This window comes from Vombatus ursinus, unplaced genomic scaffold (assembly GCF_900497805.2).
Source record: "Vombatus ursinus unplaced genomic scaffold, bare-nosed wombat genome assembly UNPS02014801.1, whole genome shotgun sequence".
Classification (NCBI taxonomy): domain Eukaryota; kingdom Metazoa; phylum Chordata; class Mammalia; order Diprotodontia; family Vombatidae; genus Vombatus; species Vombatus ursinus.
Genome location: NW_020954579.1, coordinates 12,304,200 through 12,328,823, shown reverse-complemented (window position 1 = coordinate 12,328,823; position 24,624 = coordinate 12,304,200). Strand labels below are relative to the sequence as shown.

The following is a 24,624-nucleotide window of genomic DNA, read 5'->3' as shown; positions in this document are numbered from 1 at the left end:
AGAAATAAGTAATTCAAATACTGTGGAGCCTCAGTCAGAATCACACAAGATTAAGGAGCAGAACTTGGAATATGATATTCCAGAAGGCAAAGGAACTAGGAGTACAACCAGTAATAACATAGCCAGCAAAGCTGAGTGTAATCCTTGGTGTGTGTGTGTGTGGGGGGGGGAGATGGATAATTAATGAAATAGAAAACTTTCAAGCATTCCTGATGAAAAGACTAGAGCTGAATAGAACATCTGACATTCAAACACAAGACACAAGAAAAATATAAAACGGTAAACATGAATGAGTAATCAGAAGAGACTCAATAAAGTTAAACTCTTTATATTCCTATATGGGAAGATGGTACATGTGACTCCTAAGATCTTTATCATTATTAGGGCAGTTAAAAGAAGTTTACATAGACAGAGGGCACAGGTGTGAGTTGATTATATTGGAATGATTTCCAAAAAAATGAAGAGGTGATAAAGAGGGATGTACTGGGAGAAGGGGGAAGGGAGAGGTAGAATGGGGAAAATTTTCTCACATAAAAAAGTGAGAGCTCTTACAGTGGAGGGGAAAATGGAGGAGTGGCAGGCAATACTTGAACTTCACTTCCATCTAAATTGGTTCAAAGAGGGAAGAATACACACACACGTAGACATACACACTCAGTTGTATATAGAAATCTAGCATACTTAATAGGGAAACAGGAGGGGAAAGGGGCAAAAAAAATGGGGATGATAAAAGGGAGGATGGGTTAATGGAGGCAGTGTGTAGAGACAAAATAGACTTTTGAGGAGGGACAGGACAAAGAGAGAGAGAAGCATAAAGAGAAGAAAAAGGAATGGATGGAAATACAATTAGTAATCATGACTGTGATTGTGAATGGGATGAACTCTTCCATAAAAAGGAAGCAGATAACAGAATGGGCTAGGAACCAGAATCCAGCAATATGTTTTTGGGAGACTCATTTGAAACATACATGAGTTAAAAATATACACAGAAAAACATACACAGAGTTAAAAAATAAAGGGCTAGAGGAGAATCTAATATACTTCAGCTAAATTAAAAAAAAGAAGGGTAGCAATCATGATCTCAGACAAAGCAAAAGCAAAAATAGACCTAATTAAAAGAGATAATCTTTTTGCTAAAAAGAGATAATACATTTTGCTAAAGGTACCGTAGAAAATGAAGTAATATAAAAAATTACATAGCAAGTTTCTCCGATAAAGGCCTCATTTCTCAAATATATATGTAGAATCGAGTCAAATTTATAAAAATAAGAGCCATTCCCCAATTGACAAATGGCAAATGACAAAGGATATGAACAGGCAGTTTTCAGAAGAAGAAATCAAAGTTATCTAAAGTCATATAAAAATGCTTTAACTCATTATTGATTACAGAAATGCAAATCAAAACAGCTCTGATGTATTACCTCATACCTATCAGAAATGACAAATGCTAGAGGAGATGAGGGAAAACTAATGCATTGCTGGTGGAGTAGTGAATTGGTCCAACTATTCTGGAGAACAATTTGGAACTATGACCAAAGGGTTATAAAACTATGCATACTCTTATACCCACTACTAGGTCAGTGTCCCAAAGAGATCAAAGAAAAAGGACACACATACAACACACACACACACATGCACACAAACACACACATACACATAGACATATTTACAGCAGCTTTTTTTGTGTTGGTAAAGAATTGGAAATTGAGGGATACTTATCAATTGGGGAATGGCTGAATAAGCTGTGGCCTGTGATTGTGATAGAATACTGTTGTGCTATAAAAAATGACAAGGGGGTGATTTCAGAAAAAACATTGCAAGACTTATATGAACTGATGCGAAGTGAAGTGAGAAGAACTGGGAGACCATCGTGCACAGTAACAGTAATGTTGAAATGATGATCAACTGTGAAAGCCTTGGCTATTCTGAGCATTACACTGATCCAAGACAGTTTCAAAGAACTCATGATGAAACATGGCTATCCATCTCCAGAGAGAGAACTGATGAACTCTGAGTACAAATTGAAGTATAATTTTCTCACTTTAGTTTTCTTGCTTTTTTTTTTGCAATATGACTAATATGGAAATATATTTTGCATGATTTCATACGTGTAATTGATATCACATTGCTTGCCTTCTCAGTGGGTAGGGGAGGAGGTAGAAGGGAGGGAGAGAATTTGGAACTCAAAATTTAAAAATTAAAAAAAAAATTGCAAAAAATAAATAAATAATAACTTAAAAAAAAAAAGAATTGTACCAGAGGGGTGTGTTGAAGCTAGTTCAACCCAGTTTTTGGAGAGCTCATTGTTAAATCTTCTGTGTGATAGTTTGGAAATCAGAAAATGCCACAAATCAAGGTTTGATTTATTGTTTTGTCAATTTTTTAGACTTAAGGAAGTCAGACAGAAAATATGAATAATGCAGATTAAACTTAAAGGTGTGTTCTATGTACTTCTCCCTCCCTCTACACAGCTGGTTGTTAAACATTTATTAGTATTCTCCTGGCTGTCCCTGAGTAGCTATCTGAGAGTGGGAAAGAAGAGGACCAGGAAGAGAAAAAGTAATGGAAGGAAAAGGGAGGTGGGAGAAGACAGAAAGGGAATGTAGGGGAGAGGGAACATATATATAGAGGGAAAGGCAAGATAATCTCTAAGTACAAAGAGGAAATAGAGAAATGGGAAGAAAAGGAATAGAAGAGAACTAGGTGAGGTGAGAATTGTTTGTACCTGTGCTTACTCTCAGCTCATTCCCTTCAACCATTCTACACACCCAACTCTGTTTACTGGTCTCCTCTCAAATCTAAACTAAGACTTCCAACAGCTTCATCCTTCTCAACATCACCTTCACTTCCATCCTTTTATTTAGCACTGCTAAATAAACAGATGGCTCTGTTTCTGTCCTCCTTTCCCCTGCTGCCCTAGCTATTTGTCTCTACCACTCCTTTCTCCCCACAAAAGAATGGAATTGGTGAGCCATTCAGGGCTCCCATCTTTTTGGTGTACACATGACTATGGGTCCATACACACAGGACCAGTCTTAAATTATTAATAATAACAGTTGAAGGAAAGCCTCAGCAGATACTGCCCAGGGTCACAGGGACACAGACTGGATAAGAGCACAGAAGCGGATGCCAAACCAGGAAACACAGGTCTAAGAAATTAGGTTTCTGAAACTCCTAGATCAAGAGTGACTGGTGGCTGTCACAGCTGCTGTGACTATAGTCCCTAAAATGCATCCTGTGCCACAGCCCTTGTTCAGTGAGTTGAGGCTCCAAGGACCCAAAGGGGAAGGGAGTGAGAGGCAGAGGAAGATAAATGGTGAGGCTTGGGGGGTAGGGGAGAAGGAGAACAGGGACTCCCCTCCAACTAGATTGTAAGGCTGCTTGAGGCCACAGATATTGTTCTAATACATCTTTGCATGTCTCTAAGTTTGCACGTGGTAGACAGGTGTTAAAAGAAAGCAGTTTGTGTTAAATGGCTAAAGCCAGGAAGCCCAGAGTACAAACCTGGTCTCAGACACTCACTAGTTGTGTGACCCTAGACCAGTCACTTAACCACTGCCTGCCTCAGTTTCCTCATCTGTAAAATAGGGATAATAATGTGGTCTCACTTCTCAGGGTTGTGGAGAAGATACAATATTTGTAAAACAGCATATAAATTCTTATATTATTATCTATGATGATGACGATAGTAATAATACAATAATAATAATAATGATAATAAAGGCTCTTGGGGCCTCGGAGATGGATGGTCGGGTCCTCAGTCCCTGGCAGTGCCTAAGTGGCGCTGCCTTATCTTCAGAAATGACCAAAGGGCAGAGAGGGAGGGGGATGGGGCTGTGAGAAGGGGGAGGAGAACTCCGCCCCTCTTCCACCTTCCCTTCCGGCCTCTCCCAGCCACCTTCCCAGGGCGGCGTTGCTCGGGCTCCAGTTGCCGGGGCAACGCCAGGGCGCCGCCAGCGCGCGCGCACTCCTATAAGAGGCTGGGCGGCTCGCGCAGCCGGCAGAGCGGCTTCGGCGCCGACTAGGAAGCGGGGCGGAGGAGAGAGGCTCGTGAGGCGGCAGCGTGCGCAGTTGGCTGTACCGCCGGGTGTCCCGCGGGCGCTCCCGGCCCCCTGTACGTCCGGGCTCAGTGTCCGCGTCCCACCGTTCCTCGCCGGGGCTGCGCGGGCTCAGGTAGGTGGTGAGCCCGGGCCAGGGCGCGGAGCGGGCAGTGCCCAGGTGCCCGGGGGCGGTGGCGGGGGGTGGAGGGGAGCGGCCCTGACGTGGCCGGCGCGCCCTTCCCACTCCGGAGCCCTGGTCGGCCCAGCCCGGGCGGGGGTGACTCGGGCTCCACAGCCCCAAGTGAATATGTCACACGGGGTCCGAGGAGTGAGTGGCTTCCCACGCTCACTGGAGCCCCCGTGCAGTCCTGGGCGGCGAGTGCCTCAGTTTCCTCTTCTTTAAATTGCTTCCCCTCCCCATCACCTGGGATTATGTTGAGGAAAAGACACCTGCTGCTGGAAGGTGGAGCCGCCTTGTTATTTTCGGCCGCACCACTTCTCTGGGAACATGCTTTCCAGAAGAACATACTGCATTTTGGAAGTTCTGAAAGTCAACAGGTTGCAGAAGTCAGATCCTCCGATAAAAACAGCTGGTATTTATGGAGTCAGTCAGTCAGTTAGCATTAGTTACGCACTTACTATGTGTCAGTCACAGTGTGAGTGCTGAGGATAAAAAGGTAAAAGACAGTCCTTGCCCTCCATGAGCTCACAGTCTAATGGAGGAGACAACCTACAAACAGCTACCTACAGACTATATATTGAATAAATTGGAAATAATCAGTAGAAAGAGGGCAAGAGCATTAAGAAGGATTGGGAAAGGCTTCATTAGAAGGTGAGGTTTAAACTGGGACTTGAAGGAAGCCAGGGAAGTCAGTTGAAGGAGAGCATTCCAGGTGTAGGGGCCAACCAGTGAAAATAATTGGATTTCAAAGATGGAGTGTCTAAAAGATGGAATAAAATAATTCAGGGGACAGCAATGGGGTCAGTGCAAAGCGTTTTGCGTGCCTGTCCTCTTTTCTACTCCCAAAAAATCTGTGAGGTAAGTTGCTTAGGTTTTTCTCATCTTCATTTTCTAGATAGAGAAACTGAGGCACAGAATAGTTAAATGACTTGTCCATGGTCACACTATAAGGCAGAGAGGTAAAGTGGAATACTACTGAGTAACCTAGAGTCTGAGGACATAGGTTTGATTTCTGCCTCTGACAATTATCTTTGTAACCTTGGCCAAATCACTTAACCTTTCTTGACTTCTTCAAGTGCACAATAAGGAGGTTGGGTTGGATGGCCCCTGAGGTTCCTTCCAGCCCTATATCTCTTTTCTTTTCAGTCAGCACAATTAGAATAAGTGCCAGAGATGGGTTATGAGGCTCTAATCCAGTCTCTAGATTTCAAGTCCCAGGTTTCTTTCCGTTATATCACATTGCCTCATTCCACTTTTTGTCAGTGGGTGTCTTGGATGAGAGGTGATGGGCAGACTTCAGTATGCTAACTGTGCTGTCCAGATCAATTCAGACATCTCTTCAATGCTGTGTGTATGCTAAGTGCTTGTGATACAAAGACAAAGAAGCAAAATCTGCCTCAGAGAATTTCTGTTTTATTGGTTTGAGTCCGTATTTTCAATTTTAGATGTCCTTAACATCTTAAGAAATGGTGCACTGAGCCTATTCCTTCCCAGGAGCTCAGTGTCTGAGAGCCAAATCCTCTGCTGTGCCTTCTTTTCCATAGCAGTCTAGGGACCTTTATCTATGATTTTCTGCTGACATGTTTCCAAGGAGCCTCCTTTTCTCTCATGAGAATAATTGTAATGGCTTACATCATATTTTATAATATATTATGTATATTATGTATAATATAATATATAACATATAATATTAGTATAATATAATATATTATATAATATATTTATAATATATTAATATTATATATATGCATATATAATATGTTATGTAGCATCTTCTTCACATCTCGAGGCACATAGTGCAAGTGTTATTATCCTGCTTTATAGATTTCTATTTTACAGATGAAGAAACTGAGGTTGTCATTGAACTTCCTAACTCAATTCAGCCATTATCAGCCCTAATTTTTCCTGACTCAGAATTTAGTGTCCATTCTGCTGCATTAGGCTTGCTCTTTTTCAGAAGAGCTGATTGTATCTCTATCATATCTGTTTCAATCCAATTTAATCCTTGCCATTAATGAGAAGAGCCTTCTGCCGAGGGAAGAATACATCCTTGAGGGCTTTTTACTAAGCCTGGCCACTTGCTTCCCTGCCTTCAATTTCCCTCCACCTGCTGCCTGCAGGTGTAGCATATGCTTTGTCTCATCTCACAAAATAAGATTAAGTTTGGTTGCTTTTTAATTAAGCGCAGTAAGGTTGAACTGGGGAAAGCAGAAGGAGGCTGTTTTTAGCTTATTTTCCAGCCCTGGAGGTGGCCAGTGTTCCTGTTCAATTGCATTAGATGGAGTCTGGTCAGGGAATGGGGAGAAGATTGACGTGGCTCAATAAGACTTGAAGTTGCCAGAGTTGCTTTGTACATCCTCCATCATCCTGCTGTTTCAGACAGAGTTCATGACTGGTAGGAAAGTTGGCTGTGAGAGTTCCTGAAAGGCTCTTGTTGGCTTATTTTTTACTCTAACCCTGAGAGTTTGGGTGACCTGCAGGTGAATGTGGTCAGACCTGTTACTTTTACATCTCTCTTTAGTGGATGTGAAAACTTGATGGGGGAGGGAAAATGGGGAAGAGCTGCTTTCTTGGGCCTGTGACACTTCTGCCCTGTTCCTATAATGATGATAATAATAATAATACCAATAGTTGGCATTTACATAACACTTTAAAGTTTGCAAAATGCTTTACAATATGTTATCTCATTTGACCTTCTCAACAGCTGTCCGAGGTAGGTGCTGTTATTGCCACCACTCCATTTTACAGATGAAGAAACTGAGGCTGAGTGGGATTAAAAGCTTGCTCAGGGACACGGAACTAGTCATTGTTAGAGGTGGAATTTGCACTCTGGTCTTCCTGATTCCAGGTCAGGCACTCTGTCCACTGAGTCATCTAGCTGCATCTGGAATTGTATGAGTTAGGGACTCTAGATGCTGGAGCCACAACCATGGCTTACCCTAGCCCAGAAGGTTGTGGAAGATGATGCTTTGCCCATTGTCCAGAGAGGATACTGGAGCTTGGTAGCCTAAGGCAGTGGGGAGGTGGGGGGGTGGTGTCACCTTTTTTGTGGCCTGGACTCCCTGGGCAGTCTAGGGAAGTCTAGAGACCCTTCCTCAGAATAATGTTTTTAAACATATACAATAAAATATTTAGGATTACCAAGGAAACCAATTATATTAAAATAAAGCTATCAAAATATTAAGAAGCAAAATCATGGACTTCAGATTAAGAAATTCTGGCCCAACAGAACTGGCCTGATTTGCAAATCAATCTTTTATGGTTTTATGCTTAGCAAATACAGACATTATTACTGTTACTACTACTATAGAAAATAGATATTCCTGAAAGGCCTTGAGTAGGTCAGATTTCTACATACAGCCATTTTAATGCATTACAAGGTTTGCTGAAAGGATGCAACAAGTGAAACCATCTTAAGTTTTGATTTTGAACTTTACAAAACAAAAAAAGTCCAAATTTTCATACATTAGTTTTGCTTTCAAGTGAGATCACCTTTAGCAGAGCCACAAAACATCCTTTATTTGATTTGGTATAAAAAGAATTATTAGATTATATTGATCTTTTCAGAAGCACCAACAATGATTATTGGAAGCAAAAGCTTCTTCTAACCTGAAGGGTTTTTATATCTTTTAATATATTATATGTTGCTTATAAAAAATAATAGCTCACATTTATATATCTCTTTATGGTTTACAAAGCCCTTTACATAATAAACCTGATTCAGTTCAATTTACATCTGGCCTCAGACATATACTTATTTGTGTGACTGGACAATGCTCTTTGCCTCAGTTTCCTTATCTGTAAATGGGGATAATAATAGCACCTACCTTCTGGGGTTGTTGTGAGGATCAAATAAGATAATTGTAAAGTGCTTTGCAGATTTTAAATCAATGTATAAATGCTAGCAATGATGATGTACCTACTATGTGCTAGGACTGTACTAGTCTCTGGGGATATAAAAACAAATTCAGTGCCTTCAGGGATGAGATGGGAGGAAAATGTGGGGGGGGGACACCAAAGTATACATGGAAAATTAGATAAAAAATTTATACAGAGTAATTTCTAGGCTTTTTGTAGGAGAGGGCACTTGAGCTGAGCTTTAAAGAGAACTCATAGCTAGCACTTACATAGTACTTTTAGGTTTGTGAAGCACTTTATATATGTTATCTCATTTGACCCTTGAAACAATGGGAAGTAGGTGGTATTATCCTCATTTTACAGATGAAATTGAGGTGGAAAGAGATTAATCGATTTACTTGTCACACACAACTAAGTGTCTGAGGTTGGGTTTGAATTTAGGTCTTCACGACTCTAAGACCAAAAGTCTGTCTACTTTGCCACTTAGCTCCCCAGGGGAGGTAGGAATTCTACAAGGCTGAGCGAGGTGAGGAGGCAGGGCATTCCAGAGGTGGGGGACAGCCTGTGCAGAAGCATGAGCCCAGGAAATGGGCTGTAAAGGAATAGCAAGCAAGCCAATTTGATAGGAAGACAGAATATGTGAAGGAGAGAAATGTGCAGTAAGCCTTAAAAGATAAACGGGAGTTAGATTGTAAAGGGCTTTAAAAGACAAATAGAGGAGTTAGATGAAAGTGAGAGTGAGCCCCTGGAGTCTCTTGAGAGACAGCATAGTGACATTGACCTCCTTGTTGTTTCTTGAACAAAAACTCTTCTCTTGATTCCATGAATTTTCACTGTCCCTCCATGTCTGGCATGTACTCCTTCCTCATTTCGGCCTCCTGTTGATTTTCTTCAATGGCAGTCTCAGTATTAGGAAGCTCATAGTTAAATTTCTGCCTCTTGACATAATAAGTTCTGTGACTATGGTCATCTAATCTCTTGTAGCCACAGTCTCCTTATATGTAAAATGCAAATAATAAAAGCACCTACCTCATAGGGCTGTGGTGAGGATCAAATGATTTGATATATTCAAAGTGCTTTGAAAACCTTAAATTATTATACTAGCTATTTGTCAACAAGCATTTATTAAGTTTCGATTTTCCAGGCACTGTGCTAAGTTCTGGGGATACAGAAAAATGAAAAAAACATGGTCCTTGCCCTCCAGGTGCTCACATTCTAATGAGGGAGACATATACAAGACATATACGTTGTAAATTATCTCAGAGGGGAGGTACTGTCAGAGTCCAAATTGTGTGTGTGTGTGTGTGGCGCAATTAAGGTTAAGTGACTTGCCCAGAGTCACATAGCTAGTGAGTGTTATGTGTCTGAGGCCAGATTTGAACTCAGGTCCCCCTGACTCCAGGGCCGGTGCTCTATCCACTGTGCCACCTAGCTGCCCCCAGAGTCCAAATTTTTAAGACCAAATTATAGATGAGTTGCTGATTTGTATTGATTAGTGCAGGTAGTTTTCAAAGTGGGAGTTTCTACCACTGAAATAACAGCTCTAATCTTCCCATTATCACCGTTCACATTTGTATAGCCCTTTATGGGAGAGAAGGCATTTTCCTCACACACCCCATTTCATAAGGAAAGGACTGTTATCCCCATTTTGTGGATGAAGGAGCTGAGTTTCAGAGGTTGGTTATGTAGCAGGTAAATAGAAGCACCGGGAGTAGAAGCTCAGCGTTCTGACTTCAAATCTCGTGTACCACAGCTGCTTTCTATTAGACCCAACACTAGTGCTGCCTATCTGTGGCTCCTCTCTGAGGTGCCACATTAATTTTAGTTAACCTGTCTGTTAGTAAGGACTGGCACAACCTTGCTGAAATCAATTTGAATTTGAGACTTTGCTGTTCCATAATTATTTCCTACCTTCTCCTGTTCTCCTGTCCTCCAGCGAGGCTTGGAGATGAGCAGGGATTAAACTACTTCACAAATAGAGTAAAGAAAGAATGGACATAGAAGAAAGGTGGCAGGGAGTTAGGGTAGGCAGTAGATAAAGCTTGGACAGAAACTATAAGACTGGATTAGATAATTCAATTTTCATTTTGAGAGACATTTATTACATGCCTACTCTTTACAAGGCACAGTGGTAGGTGCTAAAAAATGGAAATGTAAAATAAAGCAGTCTATAAATTTGAGTAAAGCGGCTTACCCTTCACCCTGTTAAGAAGGTAGTAAAAGCATCATGCCCATTTTAGAGATAAAGACAGTGAAGTTTGGAGAGGTTTTGACTTACCCATGGATATTCTCCAGGTCTGGAATAGAACCCAGTCAAAGAAGCCATCCTGACCAGATCCTTGACTTAGTATTGCAGTTACTGGAAGGAGTTTGACAGCCCTGGTGGAGGGCTTAGATGAAAACCATGACTTTTGGTTTCCTTTTCGGGGCTTCAGTTTGTCATCTGAAAAATGGGGAATTTGGATCAGACAAGCTCTGAGGTCCCCAACATTAAATGAGAGCCAATTACAGTGATGTTAGTATTGCTGACAAGGAAATAGTTCATATGGGATAGTAAATTTTAGAGAGACTTGGCACTTTGAATAGATTCAGACTGTTCTAATAAAGGTTGAACTATGTGAGACTGAATTCTTTATTTCTATCTTTGTATGCATATAGGTTATACTTGTGTACAGGAAATTAGGCTATCTCTGGGTTTTCAGGATATTAATTTTTAGGGGACAAATTTGAAAGTTATTAATTTATTTATCTGGATTAAAAAAATTCCCATTTAAGTTTTTATTCTGTCGTCTTTGTATATTGGCTTGAAAGAATAAAGCTGGGCCTGGCTAAATTGTTTAGCTTGAAAGAACAAAACCTCTAATGGAGTTATTCTGAGAGATGGTTCCTTATCACCCAGGCTATTCCTTTTCCAGAGGGGAAAAGAAGTTGAGAAGGAAAGAGATAATAGATATTTCCATTTAGTTTCCTTCTTTTAGAAATTATCACATTCTGGCCTAGACCCTACTGTCTGAAAATAGGAAAAAGTAAAGTGTAGGACAGGGTTGAAAATGAGGGATAGTTATTAGTGTAAAAAGTAATTGTGGAAGGTAAGATATATAGGGGCAGGTAGGTGGTACAGTGGATAGAGTGCTGGGCCTTGAGTCAGGAAGACTCATCTTCCTGAGTTCAAATCCAACCTGAGACATTTAGTAGCTGTGTGAACCTGGGCAAGTCGCTTTACCCTGTTTGCCTCAGTTTCTTCATCTGTAAAATGATCTGGAGAAGGAAATTTTCGGCAAACCATTCCAGTATCTTTGCCAAGAAAACCCCGAATGGGGTCATGAAAAGTCTAACACGAATGAAACAATTGAACAAAAGATTTATAGAAGGAAAGGTCAGCTTTATTGCAGAAAATCTTGAGGCCCTCTCATCTCTTTTCCAACTGCCTCCCCTCAGTACATAGGCCATCTGTTTGGGGTCAGGTCTGACTCAGTCTGGCCTCATGGTTTAGGCTCCAGATTAGAATAAAAGTGAGGCAGTTACAGAGCACACAAAGTTTAACAGAAGAATTTTACTCAGTAGCATGGAAAGGTTCCTCAGCGAGCATATAGAGTTGGTGCAGCTCCCCAAGGGGGCATGCCTGGTTAGAAGGGATCATTGACTTACACAGCAGGGGAGAAGTTGAGGAGCCCTAAGTACTTGTGTGCTGGGTTTTTAATATCTTATGGTGACTGGGAAATTGGGTAAATGCTTAACATGTTTTCATTGACTTTTAAACGTGATATCTATTTCAATGGCCTTTCCTATGGATTTTATAGTTACTGTTACTGTAACTTTAAAAGCCAAATGGACTATTTAGGATTTGGAAGTTTTTGAGAAACTGAAAACAAAGAGTCAACAGAGGTGGCTTCCCCTCGCCCCCCCTTTTTTTTTTGCTTTTTGGTGAGACAAACGGGATTAAGTGACTTGCCCAGGGTCACACAGCTGGTGTCATGTGTTTGTGGCTGAATTTGAACTCAGGTCCTCCTGACTCCAAGGCCAGAACTCTATCCACTGTGCCACCTATCTACCTGGTGGTTTGAATAAAACTGGAGAAGACAAGAAAAAAAAGATGAAAAACTTCTTTTATGGGGAAACTGTCAACTTATTTTATGAAGAAACATCATAGAGAATTTTATATGAAATGAATCTGGAGAAAGATAGTGAGGAATTATGGCTTGAGAGCAACTATAGATGACAGAGAAAGGAGATGAAGGAGCCTTCTTTCCTGATGGAAATGTTTTAATCATCTTATGAAGAGGATGAAGAGAATTCGTAAGATGAATTTACTTTGCTTGGCACCTTGATTGAAATGAATGTTAAAATTATGTTTTCAGAAATTAGGTGAGGTCATCTGTAGTTACAGTTATGGTTGGAAGTCACTCTGTGATGGTTTTCACAGCTAAAACCCTATAAATATTTATTTATATTTTTGTCAATAATGTCAATATGTTTTGCCATTTTTATAGCCAGTAAATTTAATATTTATTCAGTCCTAGTAGATCAGGGCTTTTTATATGTAAAGATATAACAACTTCCTATGGTAAGAAATTTCACCAGTTTTAAAAGTGATAATAAACTTAGTTTTATTAGTTGTTTTAATAAACTTAACTTTAGTTGAATAATTTTAATTTATTTTAATAAACTTTAAAAGTAAAAATACAAATAAACTGGGGTGGGGGCTCTGAGCAAATTTGATTAATGATAGACATATTGCCACTTAGTAGTTAGTAAGGAGAAATATGTTACTAATTAATATGTTAGTAGTTAATAAGGAAATATCCAAACATGCCAATATTACTGGAGAATTTTGAATGTTGAGAATAAATGTATTAACAAGTCAAAGATCAATTAGAGAGAAGGCCTACAAATGAGATTGGTCAATTCTCAAAACTCTAGTGTTAGATTAAAAAAAGCTTAAGTCACATATAGTGAATTTTCAGGTATACAACAGGGCCTGCTGTCATGATTCCTGACCAGATTGATAGTAAATGCCACTCCCACTGTATTGGATTTCTCAGTGACAAGGTCCTGAAGATTTTGTAGGGGACTTTACATACTTTAATGACGTTAAGGCTGTTACTGGATAACCCTGATCTTGAAAATGCAAGAAGCCTGGTATAGGAAGCACTGGAAGAAGAGCTTTGTGTAGGTAAAAAGAGGAAAGACAGTAAGAGATGTAATAGCTCCCTGGGTTTTGTTTTTTTTTTAATTTTAAATTCTGAGTTTAGCACCAAATAAAACAAGCATTTCTATATATAGTAGAACAGAAAAAGGATTGTACATTAAACTGCAGATCTCTATTATGTCTAGCTGGCTTTTTAAAAATATATATATAATCATTTCAACATGTAACTTTCAAAGCAGCCCTCTTTGATTCTTTCTGGCCTGTTCTTTTTTGTGCATTAAAAAAAAATGCTTCAATTACTCATCTTTTTCTTTCTTTTAAAAGTTTTTTTGGTCACCCTGTTACTAGCTTCTCACTCTCATCTACCCCTGAATTGGGGAAAAAAAAAAAGAAAAAACAAAGCACTTGTAACAAATACAAAGAGTTAAGCAAAACAAATTCCCACATTAGCTTTATCTAAAACTTGTCTCATTCTGTAGCTTGATTCCATCAGAGCTCTGTCAGGAGGTATCATGATTTGGAATCATGATTTGTCATTGAATTAATTCAATGTTCTCAAGTTCTTTCAAAGTTGTATTATGTTAAGAGGATGCTGGGAAGATGGTGGAGTAGATCAGAAAATTCCAGGCTCTCCAGATTTCCCCCACAAATGAGATAATAAATAGCACCACAGGGCAAACATAGAGCGTAAAAAATAAGAGTAGGGGCAGAACAGTGGTCCTCCTGGGACAATCAGAGAAAATCTGCAGAAAAATCCCAGGAAGAGTTTTGGTCCTTGTGAAGGGGAAACACCTCCAGGCTAGGACCTGACAACAAGAAGAGACAAGCTCTGGGGTTAGCTGGGTAGGGAGGCAGCCTCAGCCCCAGCCACAGGAACTTTTACCCCCAGGACAGTGAGGGAAGTTGAGTGTCTGAGCCAGGGAAGAAGGAACCAGCACACAAGCTGGAAGTCTTGGTTTTGGTTCCAGGCCAGAGAGGAGAACTGAAGGAGGATCTGAGGCCAGAAGCACCATCCCCTATACCTTAGGGCTAGAGGTGATTACAAAAACTAAGCTGCTACAAATAGAAAAAGGAACAGGCAAAGTAGAAAGTATCCAGCTATAGAGAATTACTATGGGAATAGAGAAGACCAGAGTTCATCTTCAGAGGAGGATACTGAAGCAGAGAAACTCTTTTTTATCCTAAGGAGTAATGTCAAATAGTCACCTGCCCAAAAAGAATTTGTAGGACAACTTTAAAAAGACTTTAAAAATCAAATGAGAGAGATTGAGGAAAAAGTTTAAAAAAGAGAGAACAATCCAAGAAAAACAAGAAGATTATGAAAAGAAAGTAAACCAGTTAGAAAAGGAAATCCGGAATCTTAAGGAAGAAAACAACTCCTTGAAAATTAGAATTGGGCAAGGGGAAGCTAGCACAGTTATAAGTGTTCAAGAAATAATAAAATATAAAGAATGAAAAAATAGAAGAGAATGTGAAACATCTCATAAGAAAAACAGGTGATCGGGGCTGCTAGGTGGCACAGTAGATAGAGCTTCGACTTTGAAGTCAGGAGGACCTGAGTTCAAATGTGGCCTGAAACACTTGACACTTACTAACTCTATGACTCTGGGTAAGTCATGTAACCCTGATTGCCTCACCAAAAAGAAAAAAAAAAACCAACAGATGATCTGGAGAATAGATAAGAAGAGAAAACATAAGAATAATCAGACTACCTGAAAGCTATGATCAAAAAAAGAATCTTGATACAATAATATAAGAAATAATTAAAGAAAATTATCCTGAAGCATTAGAACAAGAGGGGAAAGTAGAAATAGAAAAAATGCACTGATCACCACCTGAAAGAGATCTTATGAGGAAAATCCACAGGAATATCATAGTGAAATTCCAAAACCCTCAGCTCAAAGGCAAAATATTACGAGCATCAAGAAAAAAAATTTGAATGTGGTGGTTCCACAATTAGAATCACGCAAGACCTAGCAGCAGTGACACTAAAAGACCAAAGGTCTTGGAACACTATATATTGAAGAGCAAAAGAACTGGGGTGCCAGCTGAAAATATACCCAGCAAAGCTAAGCATAATCCTGAATGAAAAAAAAGGATATTTAATGAGTTGTCAGACTTTCAGGATTTTGTTAAAAAACAAAACAAAACCAAACCAAAAAACAAAAACAAAACCACTGAAACCCTGAACTTAATAGAATGTTTGACATACAACAGCCAAGAGAAAAATAAGTTACAAATCAAAGACTAATTACAAGGGACTCAATAAGGACAGACTGTTTACTTTTTATGTATGTAAAATGTATGTCTAAGATTGTTATTAGTAATTGGGTAGACCTGAATGTGATGTGATTTTAAAAAGTAAAATCATTTAGGAACAGCTGAAAAAGAGTAATTATGTAAATGAGGTATGAGAGGAAGAACCAACACAGAGGAATTAAATGGGGGACAAGGGCTGGTAGTTCTGGTAGAAACCTACTTTCATTGAAAATGGGTTCAAGAGGGAACAATACATTTATATTCAGAAAATTGTACAAGTCTTCTAAATTCAGAAAGAAATAGAACATTAAGGGGATAAGGAGAGGAAAGAGGATAAGGGAGGGATCTTTAGAGAGGAGGATAAGGGGATAAGTTAAGGGGAGGGTATAGAAAGGTGTTTTGATTAATGGGCAATGGTAGGATAGGGGAGGGATCTTTGGAAGGCGGGGAGAGGTTAATAGGCAGAGGAGTCAGGAGGGATAGGAAATAAGAGAAATGCACAGACATAAAGCTCAGGAGTAGAATTTGTTAGGGAAAAGAGCAGGGGTGGTAATCATGATCTCAGACAAAGTTAGGGCTAAAATAGATTTAATCAAAAGAGAAAACTAAGGAAACTACACATTATGTCAGCTATATTTATCAATGTTATTTTGGACTGTTTAAAACAACTAGACAGTATAAGGTGGGAATATTGCTGTGGTGTAGGAAATGATGAATTGGTGGACTTGGAAAAATATGGAAAGACTTGGACTTATGAAGACAGAGGTTATCCACCCTCAGAGAAACAGAGGATAAATAAGTATAGTATGGTCTTATATAGATGCATATGAATGTATGTATCTATATATGACTGATTATTGACATCTAAGTATATGTATGTATAAGTATATGTATGTGTGGGTGTTTATGTATATATATCTTTGTGTGTATGTGTCTATGTATGCATGTGCATATATGTGCATATTTGTATGTGTGTGTGTATACACACACATATCTTCGCACTTAATTGTGACCTTTGTGGGGAGGGGGAAGGGGGCAAAAAGAACAAAGTAAAAAGTTCACAGCAGAGAACAAAAGAAAACTTACAAGGAAGCAGAGAAAAGACAAACAGCTCTCAACACAACATGTAGTACTTATTATACAGGCTGTCTTGAAATGAAAATTTATTGCTGTACATTTTGAATCCTCTCATGTTCTGCTGTGTACAAGGCAATGCTTTTTTTCTTTTCCTATTTTGTATTATTTTAATTTTAGTATTTAAGTTTGTTTCTTTTTTCTCTTATTTTGTATTTAAGTTTAAAATAAAAAAATTTACTAAAAAAAAGTTGTATTATGATGTTGTATAAATTATTTTTCTGGTTCTGATTACTTCCTTATACAGTAGTTCACTTTGAAACTGTTCCTTTTGTCATTTCTTATGGTGCAATAATATTCCATTACATTCATATACCATAATTTGTTTAGCCATTGTCAATTAATGGACACCTCCATAGTTTTTAGTTCCTTGTAACAAAAGCACCACTGTGACTATTTTTTACATATATGTCCTTTCCTTCTTTGATGTATAGCCCTGATGTTTGTATCATAGAACAAAGGGTCTGCTTAGTTTAGTACCTTTTGGTGCATATTCTGTGCTGCATTCCAGAATGCAGAATTCAGACTGCTTCTGAGCTCTACCAGTGCATTAGTATGCCTGTTTTCTTATATCTCCTTCAAAAATTGTCATTTTCTTTTTTTTGGCATCTTTGCTAATCTGATGGATATGAGGTGGAGTCTCAGAGTTGTGTTAATTTGAATTTCTCTACTCAGTAGTGATTTTGGAGCTTTTTTTATATAGCTGTTGATAATTCATATCTTTTGACCATTTTGGGGGGAATGGCTGTTAGTCTTAAAAGTTTGAATCAGTTCTTTGTGTCTTGGATGTGAGACTTCTATCAGAGAAACTTGCTACAAAGATTTTTTTTCTCAGTTACCTGTTTCTAGTTATAACCTCATTGGTTTTTGTGCAAAAGCTTTTAAATTTGATGTTAATACACATTGTCCATTTTATCTTCTGTGATCCTCTCTATTCTTTATTTGGTCGTGAATGCTTTACCTCTTCATAGTTGTGAAAGGTATTTTCTTTCTTGCTTCTCTAATTTGTTGATGGAGTGACCTTTTTATATTTTAAGCCATGAATTCATGTGGAGCTTATCTTGGTCTATATGGTATGAGATGTTGGTCCAAACCTAATTTCTGCCAGACTGCTTTTCAGGTTTCATCCAATAGCAAGTCCTTACCCCCACCCATATGGGTTCACAAAGAGTTGGACATGACTGAAAAAATAACTGCACTACAACAAACCCCCATAGCTGAGGTCTTTAGGTTTACTAAATATTAGGCTACTGTAATTGCTTCTGTATGTTGTATGCCTAAACTGGTTCATTGATTAACCTCTCTACTTTTTAACCAGTGCCAAATAATTTTGTGGATTACTATTTTGTAGCATAGTTTTAGGTCTGATCTTGATAGGCTCCCATTCATAACACTTCTTTTTCATTGTTTCCCTTTAGATTCTTTATCTTTTGTTCTTACAGGTGCTTTCATTATTATTTCATTATTCTATAAAGCAACCTGTTGGTATTTTGATTGGTATGGCACCAATAAGTAAATGAATTTAGGTAGTATTGTTATTTGTTTCCTGGATTTTAATGATTTAACCCATTTGGTGGGTAACAATCAGGAAAAAAAATTATAGATGCAAATTTAGTACTTGCCTCCCATCTCATGACACAAATCCTTTCTTTCTTTGCTAACAGGAAACCTAGGACAAGTCTCTTTTGGTGAGTGTCCAGTTGGTTCTGCCTGGCCAGAATATAAGAGCCCTATCCAGGGCAGTAGTGTCAAAACTCAAATAGAAACAGAGGCTACTAATCCATACATAAAGACTCTGTGGGCTGCATATTGAATTAGTTTTAAAATGTAATATTATCTGTGTTTTATTGTATTTTTACTTTATTATGTATTTCCCAATTACAGTTAAATCTAGTCCTAATGCAGGAGTGTTGTGGGGCATGTGTTTGACATTTTTGATCCAGGAGGTTGTTAAATCTTTAGAGTTCACTATGAGTTTCCTAATATATAGCAATGGTGATGAATAGGAGCAATGCCAGGACCATAGCACAGGTGATGATAGAGTAGTCACTAACTGTCATTGTAGTTAACAAATACAATGGTTTTTTTCTTTATCCTCTTTCTCCTTGACCTTCTCTGTAGCCTTTGATGCTGCTAATCACTCTTCCTTGATACTCTCTTCTCTCTAGGGTTTCAGGATACCACTTTCTCCTGGTTCTTGGCTTACCTCTCTGATCAGTTCTCCTCTGTTTCCTTTGCTGGATCCTCTTCTAGATCATTCCTTCTAACTGTAGGTACCCCTCAGGGTTTTGTCCTGTGCTGCCTTCTCTTTTCCCTCTATACTACTTCACTTGGTGATCTCATCAGCTCCCATGGATTTAGTTACCATCTCTATGTTGATGTTTCTCAAATTTACCTATCCTGCCCCAAACTCTCTGCTGATCTTCATTCTCACATTTCTAACTACCTTTCAGACATCTTCTGACCACCACCTCCGTCAGTCTGCCCTCCCTTCTATCAGCCCCCCTCACTTTTCTTTCCCCTTTCCCCTCCTACTTCCTATAGGGTAAGATAGATTTCTACACCCAAGTGAATGTGTATGTTATTCCCTCTTTGAGCCAAATCGGATGAGAGTAAGGTTCAAACAATGTTTGTCTCCCTTCTTTCCGTCTACTGTAATAGATCTTTGTGCTTCTTCATGTGATGTAATTTACCCTTTTCTGTCTCTTCCTTTCCTCTTCTCCCAGTACAATCCTTTTTTTACCCCTTAATTACTTTTTTTAATCACATCAAAGTTAACTTATACCCATACCTTCTGTGTATGTATACCTCTTCTAAGTGTCGTAATAAAGATACAGTTCTCAAGAGTTATACATATCATCTTCCCATGTAAAGATGTAAACAATTTACCCTTATTAAATAACATTTTTTTTCCTGTTTACCTTTTTACGTTGCTCTTGAGTCTTGTATTTGAAGATCAAATTATCTGTTGAGCTCTGGGTTTTTTTCATGAGGAAAGTTTGGAAGTCCCCAATTTCATTGAATGTCCATCTTCTCCCCTGAAAGATTATGCTCTATTTTGCTGGGTAGTAGATCCTTGGTTCCTTTGCCTTCCGGAATATCATATTTCAAGCCCTCCAGTCGTTTAATGTGGAAGCTGCTAGATCCTGCGTAATCCTGAGTGTGTTTCCATCATATTGAAATTATTTCTTTCTGGCTGCTTGCAGTATTTTCTCCTTGACCTGATAATTCTGGAATTTGGCAATGATATTTCTTGGAGTTTTCATTTTGGGATCTTTTTCAGGAGGTTATTGGTGGATTCTTTCAATGACTATTTTAGCCTCTGGTTCTAGGACCTCAGGTCAGTTTACCTTGATAATTCCTTGAAAGATGCTGTCCAGGCTCTTTTTTTTTTTTTTTTAATCATGGCTTTCAGGTAGACCAATACTTCTTAAATTATCTGTCCTGGATCTGTTTTCCAGGTCAATTGTTTTTTCAATGAGGTATTTAAATTTTCTTCTATTTTTTCATTCTTTTGATTTTCTTTGACTGATTCTTGATAGAATCATTAGCTTCCATTTGCCTAATTCTAATTTTTAAGGAATTATTTTCTTCAGATAGCTTTTGTACCTAGCAGTTTACCTGGTGCTGAGCTGGGGTCCTAGTGGTAGTGTCTGGCATGTGCTGAGGCCAGGTGGGGTTTTTCTGCATTTCGCTGGGGCTACTGAAGTATGTGGAGTCTGGCCATTGGAGAGCATCTGCCTGCCCTGGGATGTTCTAAAGAATGTGGAGGTCTGGCTGCAGGAGGACACCTGCCCACCTAGGGCTGCTCTGAAGCATGGGGAAGTGCACTGCTGGAAACCAGGGCTACACCAGTGCATGTGGTTGTTCTCAGAGGTGGAGTCTGCCGCTTCCCCTGGCTGTGCTAAGGCAGTGGGGGAGCCTGGTGTTGGCATTTGCCTGCTCCACCACCCTGGGGCTCATGATTTCCTGCTGGTTTGCTGCAGTGGAGCTTGTTGCTGGCTTCTTGGGATGTTTCCTGCCCTGGAATGTGCTCCCCTTTTACTTGAAATGGATCTTTCTTGCTGATCCTCCAAGTTTCCTGGGACTGCTCTACCCTGTCTTTCCTCTGGTTCCACTGTTTTCCTGGGGGCACTGTTTTCTGATTTTTTAAGAGGTCAGTAAGGGAGAGTGATAGTGATTTACTGCTTATTCCATCATCTTGGCTTAGCCCTTTCAGACATCTTGACATGGATATCCAGTAGATATCTTAGATTCAATATTTCCAAAACGGAACTCATTATCTTTCCTCCCTAAACCCTACCCCACCATCTTCCCTATTGTTATAGAAGACAACATCATCCTCCAAGTCCCTTGGCTCACAACCTAATCATCCTTGACTTCTCACTATCTCTCAACCCCCATGTCTAATCTGTTGCTAAGACCTATCAATTTCACCTTTTAACATCTCTCAAATATGTCCCTCTCCTTTGACACTGCCATACCCTGGTACGGGCCATCATTATCTAAAACCTGGATTGTTGCAATAGCCTGCTGGTGGGTCTGCCTCCCTCAAGTCTCTCCTACTCCAATCTATCCTCCAGTCAGCTATTACAGTGATTTTCTTAAAGCACAAGTCTGATCATGTCACTTCCCTACCCAGTAAACTCCAGTGACTTCCTGTTGGCTCCAAGATCAAATACAAAATGCTCTGGCATTCGAAGCCCTTCATAATCTAGCCGCTTCTTACCTACCTAGTCTTTCTATACCTTATTCCTTGACATGTAGTCTTTAATCCAGTGACACAGGCCTCCTGGCTGTTCCACAAATAAGATGCTCCAGACATTCTCTCTGGCTATCCTGCATGCCTGGTATGATCTCCACTATGACTGCTGATTTCCCTGGCTTCCTTTTAAGTCCCAACTAAAATCCAATCCTTTACTGGAAGCATTCCTAACCCTTCTTAATTTTGGTACCTTCTCTCTGTTAATTATTTCCTGTTTATCCTGTATATAACTTGCTTTATATATTTATTTGTTGTCTTCCCCATTAGACTATAAGCTCTGAAAGGGCAGAGTCTGTTTTGGTCCTTTTTATATCCCTAGCACTTAGCATAGTGCCTGGCACATGATAGGTACTTAATAAATGTTTATTAATTGGTTGATAATAACATAGAAATGAGGTCATAACCCTCATTTCTTAGGGCCTGAGTGGACATTGAGAAGCAGCCCATGCCACCACTCATTCCGTGTTCCCTGTTTCAATAGCCAGAACTTTTCCCAAGTCCTATAGGAAGGGTGATACCAAAGCCTTGCCCTTTTAGAGGTCTCTGCTCAGAGGCTACTTCCTTCTTCCATGGCTAAAGACTCTTCCTTCTCTTCATCTAAGGACCAAGGATTGCCTCTAAGTTAGCAAAGGGATTATCTTTTTTCCAGCTATATTTGCATTCACTATGATTAAGCAAAGACAGTTCCACCTCCTCTGTGACATCAGAAAATAAAACACCTCCCAGCAATTCCACTCTTGGTCTTCTAAGCCCTTTTCTTGGAAGGAGTGTATGTATGTAGTGGAAGATCAGGCATTACTGAGCTTGCTAGAGAAGAAGCCACATTCATGCCAGAGAGAGAAGGATCCTGATGAGGTCTGTCTTTCCTTATAGGATTTGTTAAGGGCAGTAACCTCAGGAGGTTGAGGTATGCCAGCTTCAGGGGTCTATGCAGTATTGCAAGGGGAAGGTTAAATGAAGAGGGAAATCAGAATCAAGTTACTGAGAATACAAGAAAAAGGCAGGGGCTCTTCCACCCAGCGTGTCCTTGCCTCCCCCCAGCCTTCAGGTGCAGCACCACCTCCTCTCTCTCTTAAGAATTTAAACTTGCCCCTTCAAAGTTCTCCGTGGGTGATGATATTGCTGCTCTCGTTGTTGACAATGGCTCTGGAATGTGCCAAGCTGGCTTTGCAGGAGATGATGCCCCTTGGGCTGTCTTCCCTTCCATTATTGGGTGCCCCAGACATCAGGGTGTGATGGTGGGTATGGGCCAGAAAGACAGCTACGTGGGGAATGAGGCCCAGAGCAAGAGAGGTATTCAGACCCTGAAGTACCCCATTGAACATGGTATTGTCACCACCTGGGATGACATGGAGAAGATCTGGCATCATACTTTATACAGTGAGCTCCGTGTGGCCCCTGCAGAGTACCCTATGCTACTTACAGAAGACCCCCTGAATCCCAAAGCCAACAGAGAAAAGATGACTCAGATTATGTTTGAGACCTTCAACACCCCAGCCATGTATGTTGCCATCCAGGCTGTGCTGTCCCTGTGTGCCTCTGGTCGTACCACTGGTATTTTGATGAACTCCAGTGATGATGACCCACACTGTGCCCATCTCTGAAGGTCGCGCCCTTCCCCATGCTATCCTCTGTCTGGATCTGGCAAACTACTCATGAAGATCATGACTGAGAGAGGGTACGATTTCACTACCACAGCTGAGAGGGAAATCATGTGTGACGTCAAGGAGAAGCTGTGTTATGTCGCCCGAGACTTTGATCAGGAGAATGCTACTGCTGCATCTAGCTCCTCTATAGAAAAGAGCTATGAGCTCCTCTATAGAAAAGAGCTGTGATCCGATGGTCAGGTTATCACCATTGGCAGCGAGAGGTTCTGATGCTCAGAAGCTCTCTTCCAACCATCTTTCTTAGGTATGGAATCCTGTGAAATTCATGAAACTCCCTTCAACTTAATCATGAAGTGTGATGTTGACATCCGTAAAGACTTATATGCCAATACTGTATTGTTTGGTGATACTACCATGTACCCAGGCATTGCTGACAGGATGCAGAAGGGGATTATAACTCTAGCTCCCAGCACAATGAAAATCAAGATCATTGCCTTCCTGAGCACAAATACTGTGTCTAAACTGGAGGCTCCATCCTGGCGTCTCTTTCCACCTTCCAGCAGATGTGGATCAGCAAGCAGGAGTATGGTGAATCTGGGCCCTCCATTGTCCACCACAAATGCTTCTAAATGGACTGTTTGTGGGGTTTTTTTTTTGTCAAAGGGTATGACATAATAATTGCCCAAAAAAAGAGAGGTGAGATTGGAAAAATAAAAGGCAGAGATGTAAAAATGCTAAGAGAGAGGATATGTCTCACTCCCAAGCAATTAAATGAACTGTGAAATCCAGAGACTGAAATGATGATGTCAAAACACTTTGAAAGAAAATTTACTTTAATGAAAGGAAGAATCTTGCAAATGCCTCGAAGATCATAGAATATCAACCAGAAATTCTAAAATCATTCAAAAGTGTAATAAACATTAAAATAAATTATTGGGAGGGCAATTGGGTCAGAAATCAGAGCTCTCTAATTAGAATAATGAAGACAGACAATAGCTAAGAATTTAGAGCATAGTGGAGAAGAGGTACAAGCTCTGACCAAACAACAGATTTAGACCTCAAAATACAATATTAGGAGAAAAGTTTGACAAAAGATAAGCAAAAGGTATTAACCTTTAAAGAACACATGAATTTTATGGAAGCCAGAGTGACTTGCTTTAAAGGCAAGTTGTACAGAAATTATGTAAAGATAACAAGTATCTTATAAGACTATGACAAAAAGAAACCTGAATATAATCCTATAGAAAATATTATAAGAATTTTTGAATATATACAACAGAATTCTGTTGGATGAATACAGATCACTGTCAGAGAAATACACCAAGGCATATGTTGATTAAATTTCAGAATCAATAACAAGTAAATTTTGCAAGTAGCTAGGAGACAGGCCCTTCTAGGTCAGGAGAGAGGATGTTATGGATCACTGGAGCCAACCAGCATTCAGCTGGGAAGAAGGGAACATAGAATCAGAGAGAGGATAACCTAGCCTTAGAAGTGGTTAGTGATCATGGTAAAGGTGGGTCTTTTGACTTGGGATGCTGGGTAACTCCTTCTACAACTTTTCTGATGAATTGGTATTTCCAAAATGAGGCACAGCAAAAGCGACATTACCAAAATAAACAGAAAATAAA

The 24,624-nt window shown here is 39.7% G+C and overlaps 1 protein-coding gene and 1 pseudogene across 1 annotated transcript in view; both read left to right on the top strand.

The window, feature by feature from the left end:
* Window positions 1–4,075: 4,075 nt before the first annotated feature.
* LOC114050783 (cytochrome b561) overlaps window positions 4,076–24,624 on the top strand; it is a 35,057-nt gene continuing 14,508 nt past the window's right edge. Inside the window, exon 1 of the mRNA XM_027872701.1 lies at window positions 4,076–4,173. The gene's annotated coding sequence lies outside the window, so the exon portion shown is untranslated. The remainder of the gene's footprint in view (window positions 4,174–24,624) is intronic.
* LOC114050928 lies at window positions 4,473–23,622 on the top strand (annotated as a pseudogene).